The following is a 7,101-nucleotide window of genomic DNA, read 5'->3' as shown; positions in this document are numbered from 1 at the left end:
ATTATTGTAAATGACATACCAAAGTTCAGATGAAAACCAATCTGTACAAGAGAAACTGTCTTTGAGAAGAAGAATCTCTTCACGCCCTCCCCAACAGCGGCATCTCCTGGAATATTAACAAATATTTTAAAATCTATCAACAACGTATAAAATGGATTTACTATTAATATTTTTTGGGAAAAAATATTAAATACAAATGAAAAATACCCTACCTCATGCATTTGCTGATGTGGTTTTTAATTTTATATAAGGGAATGTCTGTGTCACAACTCAGACATTTTGTAAGCGGCCCTTGTTGCTGGATGTTACAGGAACTCTACAAAAAAAAAAAAAGTATATTTAATGTACTTTTCTGATAATGATAGAAACAATGTGCACAATTGCCTGTTTAAATCTACAGCGTATGTAATAGTCCAAAATGGGGAGGTAAACTGACTCACCACTTTAACCCATGTAATGACTTACATTGTTTAATTCAATACTTTTCTGCAGTGGCCTTATAAAGATCGTTGCCTGTCCAATTCCAGTCAAAGGGCTGCAGGGGTAGCGCACACTATATCCAGTGTCCGGGCATGGGATTGTGCACAGGTTTCGGCTTCGCGTTGTACCAGAGATTCTCAGCAACTCAAACCCTCCCGTAGCTTTTAGCTGAGGATAGTTATCCTCAGTGGTCGCCTTGAAGATAAGTGGATCATCATCCCTTGCTGCACAAAGGATTCCATAGAGTTATACTACATCAATACATATTTATGTTGGAAATTTCTAAATTGTCTTTACTCCTTAAACTCTTACACACAGCATTACCTCGAAATGAGATCCGTTTCTCCCCAAGTCCAGCTGCTGTTAGTTCATATTTCACTGCTTTGGTTGGCACTGTGTCTGACATGTGCAGGGGAGCCACCAGGGAGTTTGGGCCCCATGAAAAGAAATTGTACTGGGCCCCTGTAGCGCCGGACATAAGGCCGGCGAAAATATTTTGTGCTGTTTACATAAAACTGTGCATTTTAATGATATTTTTGACTATTATTTCCCATATTTGTGAAAAGGACAATGTGACAGTTACTTGGTAGGGGAAGCATTGAACACTCTGAATACTCTGAATACAATGTTTCATTTGTTTACTGCAAGACTGATTCTCATTCTTCAGCATAAAATTTCCCCAAATTAAATTACATACCTGAATAATACAAAACTTGAACATAAAATAACCTCTTCCATTAAATAAATTGCAATTATCATCTGTGAAGAAACAGATAGAATAAAAAATAAATAAATAAAATACAAAAAGCCAACTGCCTTTTATGATTTCTCATCACCATTTATAGAATCATACAACAAGCACAATAATAAAATCAGCTGGAGATGTTAAACTAAGTAAACAAAGGAGGTCCATTCATAAAGAAAAAACATAACAGGCCAGATACAACCTTGCTCAGCCAAGCTTCCTCTTGCACACATATTTACAATACATATTTACAACTGGGCCTTGCTCAACCTTTCTAACCAAGAGCCCAACGCCGAGCCTTCTCAGTAGCAAAATCATTGATCAGGTCTTTGAAGTCTAGATTTCTAGCCAACTGACTTTCAGTGGACAGCATGGCAAGACTGCAGAGCCTTTCCTGTGACATTTTGGACCTAAAGTAGTTTTTTTTAAACATTTTTAGCTTGCTGAAAGCTCTCTCACCGCCTGCAACACTAACTGGCAGTGTGCAAAATATACGCAAAGCAATACACACTTCTCCAAAGATGCTTTGAGCTGCAGCTTACAAACAGCATTCAGGAGTTCAAGAGGAGACAAGTTAGGGAGGAAACTGGAAGCGTATGCACTGTTAAGGTGTCCTACTTCATTTTCAAAATCAGGTGTAAGATCACCAGAATACTTTGTGATCAATTGTTGGCACAGAGAAGAGATTTTGTCCTCACTAATCTGCCCAACTTTCAGAACAGCAGAAAATTCATTCACAATATTTGCTGTGGTCTGGAACCTAGTTCCCAAGTCACTTATGATCCTGTCCATAGCAGTAAAAACACAGTGTTCTGAAACACAGTTTCTGCACTCTCCTGAGACCTCTCCTCTTCAGAGGTCTCATCATGGAATCTTCGCCTTTTCTTCTGGCGGCTGCAGTTGCTCACCTCCTTCCTCAGTTGTGGGTACTGGGGCTTGTTCAGGGGTGGGGGGCTCACAGGCCTCATAGACAGCAGCTGCTGCTGCTGCACTTGACGTGTCTGTTCAAACATGCATCATTTTGACACGGGGGGGGGGCTGATTAAATATGGGCAGCTTGCTAAATGTGAACAGTGAAATATAAAATTCCAGAGTTTTCTTCAAAAATATGAGCTAATATGGGGAGAAAAGTGAGCTAGCTTAAAAATCAAAGTTAAGATAGAGTAGAAACAACAACAGGCTAATGTTCCAGAACTTTCCACCACATGAACCAAACCCACCTTGTTTTTTGAAAAACTGGGTAACATATTGCCGGCCCTTGGCCTCTCTCTCCTGCCTTATCTTTTTTTCTTTTCGTTTCTGACTACCTGACTTCTGAGGCATACTGTCATCACCCTACTCAGTCTGACTGAAGCACCGGCGTGCAGCAGTTCAGTGGATTCAGTAGGACTGAACCATTTTAGTAAAAGGGGGGGGGGGGGGGGGCTTGAGAAATGTTTCCAAAACAAATAAACTTAGTGTTACCAGCGCATTGTAAATAATATTTATTTGTGATTATAAATTAACAAGATAGTGCCATATTCATTTTGTCAGTATTATAATTTTGTCAGGGGCCTTTCTGGGCCCCTGTTAATGATGGGCCCCTAGAATCCTTCCCCTTTTTCCCCCCTTTTCGGCGCCCCTGGACATGTGATCACATAAGCAGAAGAATGTGTGTGTGTATGTGACACGACAGGCTTTTTGGATGGTTGGAGGGTCAGAGATGAAAGTGGCGTTGAGGAAGGCCTTGCTCTGTAAGGGGCAAACAATCTTGCGACCTCGGCTGTAAAAGGTGAAAAAAACAGCAGTGACAAAGACAAAGTTAAGGTGCAGTCGTAATAGAAACTGATGATGTAACTTCAGTCATAATTTAGTTGTGTGGTCAGCTTCACTATGTTAAAACGATCTGGGCTTATCTAGGCTCTTTTATCATGTGCATAAAGTAGATGTATTTAATATCTACATAACTAAGAGTACAGACATAAGACTAGTTGTTCCCGAAGACTGTATATAGAATATTTGTATAGAATATGTGTTGTATAGAGTAGACTATGAATTTTTTACACAGTCTATGGTTGTTCCACTAACAATCAGTCATAACGTTAACTACTTCCTTCATAGAGTTTCTTTACTTGTATTGTTATATTCTTCTTTTCTACAAAAATACTTAGGAAACATTTTAAATTTCGAGGTTTGCTTACCTTGAACAGGGTTTCGTGGAGTGCGGTCACCTGTGCTAGCATTTGGTAGCGTCGATGCTGGGCTGTTGTTTTGTGACCTTCCATACACCACCTCATTAAAAACACGCTGCTGCTGCTGCTGAAATCCTCTCTCAGGCTCAGGTCTTCCGTTGCTATCCAACCGATTTGCAACTTCCCTGAGCAACTCGGAAACTGTCTTCTGTCCTGCGGCCATTCTTTCTGAAGGGTAGCATGCACTCCCGATTTTTAAGCTTTTCCAGACTGAGCGTCTTCACGTTTGAATCGATGTTGCAAGTGCTGCTGCAATGTCTGTGTAAAGGATCAACCAATTACTGAACTGGCTCCGCCTTTAAGCTTTGATTGACAGACCAAGATATTATGCTGAAAAACGGCATTATGAAATAAAAGGCCATTGTGAAAAAGAACATTTTGAAATAAAATTGACTTTGTAAAAAACGTTTTTTTATTTTATAAAAGCTTGGAAAATTAATAAAAAGTAATTATTTTTTAAAAAAGTATGAAATTGTTGAAATAATCATTATGAAATATTTAATTATAATAATTCGATATTAAAGAATAATAAAACATATTTCATAATAACATTGCCTTATTTCACAATTTAATGGCCATATGTCTGTTATTCTATCAAAATGGTATTTATTTCAAAATGTTGTTTTTATTTATTTAACTATGAATCTTTTGGGGTTCCATACAATGGTGGCCGAGCCCTCTGGCCCAACATTTGATCAAGTATTTTTTCACAAATCCAAGGTGGCAGCCCTATCAGCCAAAGCGGAGGATTATGGAGTGACAACACTGACAGTAGGGTAAGGGTCTTAGCATTGATATGGACTGGATAATGTGCTAGGAATGAAAAGTGCCACATTGTTTGATGGAAATGAAAATTATCAACCCCCTGGAGGGCTAAATTCAAGACACCCCAAAATCAAAGTTAAAAACTGATGTGGCAGGCTGGTCCATCTTTCTGAAATTCCTTGGCAGCAACTCACAATGGTATTCAGTAGTTTGTATGGCCTCCATGTGCTTGTATGCATGACTGACGATGCCGGGACAAGCTCTGAATGAGACGATGGATGGTGTCCTGGGGTATCTCCTCCCAGAACTGGACCAGGGCATCGCTGAGCTCCTGGACAGTCTGAGGAGCAACCTGATGGTGTCAGATGGAACAAAACATAATGTTCCAAAGGTGTTCTATTGGATTCAGGTCAGGTGAGCGTGGGGGCCAGCTAATGGTATCAGTTCCTTCATCCTCCAGGAACTGCATGAGTTCTCTTACCACATAAGACTGGGCATTGTCGTGCACCAGAAGGAATCCAGGACCACTGCACCAATGTAGGGTCTGACAATGGGTCAAAGGATTTCATCCTGATACCTAAAGGCAGTCAGAATGCCATTGTCCAGCCTGTAGAGGTCTGTGTGTCCCTCCATGGATATGCCTCCCCACACCATCACTGACCCACCACCAAACCAGTCATGCTGAACAATGTTACAGGCAGCATAACGTTCTCCACGGCGTCTCCAGACCCTTTCATGTCTGTCACATGTGCTCAGGGTGAACCTGCTCTCATCTGTGAAAAGCACAGGGCACCAGTGGTGGACTTGCAAGTTCCTGTGTTTTATGGCAAATGCCAGCCGAGCTCCACGGTGCCAGTCAGCGAGCACAGCGGGCACTAGAGGACGCTGGGCCCTCAGACCTTTCTCATGAAGTCTCTTTCTGATTGTTTGATCAGAGACATTCACCCCAGTGGTCTGCTGGAGGTCATTTTGTAGAGCTATTGCAGTGCTCATCCTGTTCTTCATTGCACAAAGGAGCAGATACCTGTCCTGCTGATGGGTTGAGGACCTTCTACAGTCCTGTCCAGCTCTCCCAGACTAACTGCTTGTCTCCTGGAATCTCCTCCATGCTCTTGAGAATGTGCTGGGAGACACAGCAAACCTTCTGGCAATGGCACGCATTGATGTTTCATCCTGGAGGAGTTGGACTGTCTGTGGAACCTCTGTAGGGTCCAGGTATCGCCTCATGCTACCAGAAATGACTCTGACCCTAGCCAAATGCAAAACTAGTGAAAAACAGTCAGAAAAGATTAGGAAGGAAAAAATGTCAGTGTCCTTCACCTGTAAACTCATTCCTGTTTTGGGGGTGTCTCATTGTTACCCCTCTAGTGCATCTGTTGTTAATTTTATGAACACCAAAGCAGCTGAAACTGACTAAAAACCTCCTCAGTTACTTACTTGACCAGATCAGTATCCCACATGTTTGACTGACTTGATGAAATACTTAGATTAAAAAGTGCTCCTTTAATTTTTTTGAGCAGTGTATATAATACTATATCATAGTCTGTCTTGTGTTAATGGTATTTTAGCTGTTTCTTCAGACCTGTGATGTGTGCTCTTTTTTTAGGAATATGAAGCAAATGCCATGAAGCAAACAAAGAATCCCTCCTGTCAATGTTAATGTTTCTGTAGTTAACAACTCAAAGCACTTATAAACTAGCTAGCTTAGCAAACAATGGCACGTTTGCTAAATAGCATGACATGAAGCATAAAGTGATTCTAACAACACAAGGTTCTACATGGAAAAATCCCGACTTGCTTCCATTGCTCATGGTGTTTGATCATCACAGCCACAGGGAGAACAATGTTGCTGGGAGCCGACAGAGACGCTCTCCTCTCACCTCTCCTCACAATCTGGAAGTGCGTTCTCACTCACCAAAACACCACCAGTAATTTGAAACTGAAAAAAAGAAAACTGAAGCTGAAACCAGCAGGTTGAAACTGAGAACATGAGATACTCAAAAAGTGTAAAAAAAATCCAAAAAAAAAAATCTGATAATTGGAATTGAAAAAACATAATACAAAAATTATCCAAAAATAACAGTGTTTTTAAAGGGCTGTATTTTATTTTTGAACATTTTCAGCATTCAACATTTTATAATGTCAATACTTTGAGTGTTTGAGTGTAAAAAATAAGTAAAACCCAACATACAGTATGAACCCAGATAACTTTTCAAGACAATGCTTTCTTTTTTCTCCTTTTCCTTCTATTTTTGTCACTTTTCTCATGGATATAATGTAATGATGTCAGTTAACAACAAAAACAACAGCAGCAACAGCAACAAACAACACTGTGTGAGTTGGAGATTAATTTGCGAGGGGGCTAGCCCGAGCAGATGTAGAAGGGCCAGTCACAGCAGCATCCAAATCAATTCAATTCAATTTTGTTTACATAGCACCAATTACAGTTAAATTATCTCGGGACACTTTACAGAACCCATATGAACCCCCAGAGCAGCCCAAAGGTGACAGTGGCAAGAAAACACACTTTAACAGGAAACAAACCTGGAGCAGAACCCGGCTCTTCATGTGTTTTCAATCAGCTCTAAATGTTCTATGGTGGAATCATTGAAACACATGCATTTGTGTCACAAAAACAACTATGCATTATGGTCTTTCCTTTGGTTTATTACAGGTCTTCTGGAAATATGACCAAACCTGATGGGTCAACAATATACATTCTGATATGCTGATATTTCACGTCACCTAGTCGCTTTTGGTAGGAATCCACAAGCATCCTGATATGGAACACCTGTGAGGTGGGATGGATTATCTCAGCAAAGGAGAAGTGCTCACTATCACACATTTAGACAGATTTGTGAACAATATTGGAGAGAAATG

The 7,101-nt window shown here is 40.4% G+C and overlaps 1 long non-coding RNA gene across 1 annotated transcript; it reads right to left on the bottom strand.

The window, feature by feature from the left end:
* Positions 1–205: 205 nt before the first annotated feature.
* Positions 206–1,078, bottom strand: LOC127534030 (uncharacterized). The gene is made up of 3 exons (XR_007941952.1): positions 805–1,078; positions 466–704; positions 206–316 (listed from the first exon to the last, which is right to left on the bottom strand). It is a non-coding gene; the product is annotated as an uncharacterized LOC127534030 (long non-coding RNA).
* Between the last annotated feature and the right edge of the window lie 6,023 nt (positions 1,079–7,101).

Source organism: Acanthochromis polyacanthus, chromosome 5 (assembly GCF_021347895.1).
Source record: "Acanthochromis polyacanthus isolate Apoly-LR-REF ecotype Palm Island chromosome 5, KAUST_Apoly_ChrSc, whole genome shotgun sequence".
NCBI classification, from domain to species: domain Eukaryota; kingdom Metazoa; phylum Chordata; class Actinopteri; family Pomacentridae; genus Acanthochromis; species Acanthochromis polyacanthus.
This window is presented reverse-complemented; position numbering and strand designations above follow the sequence as displayed.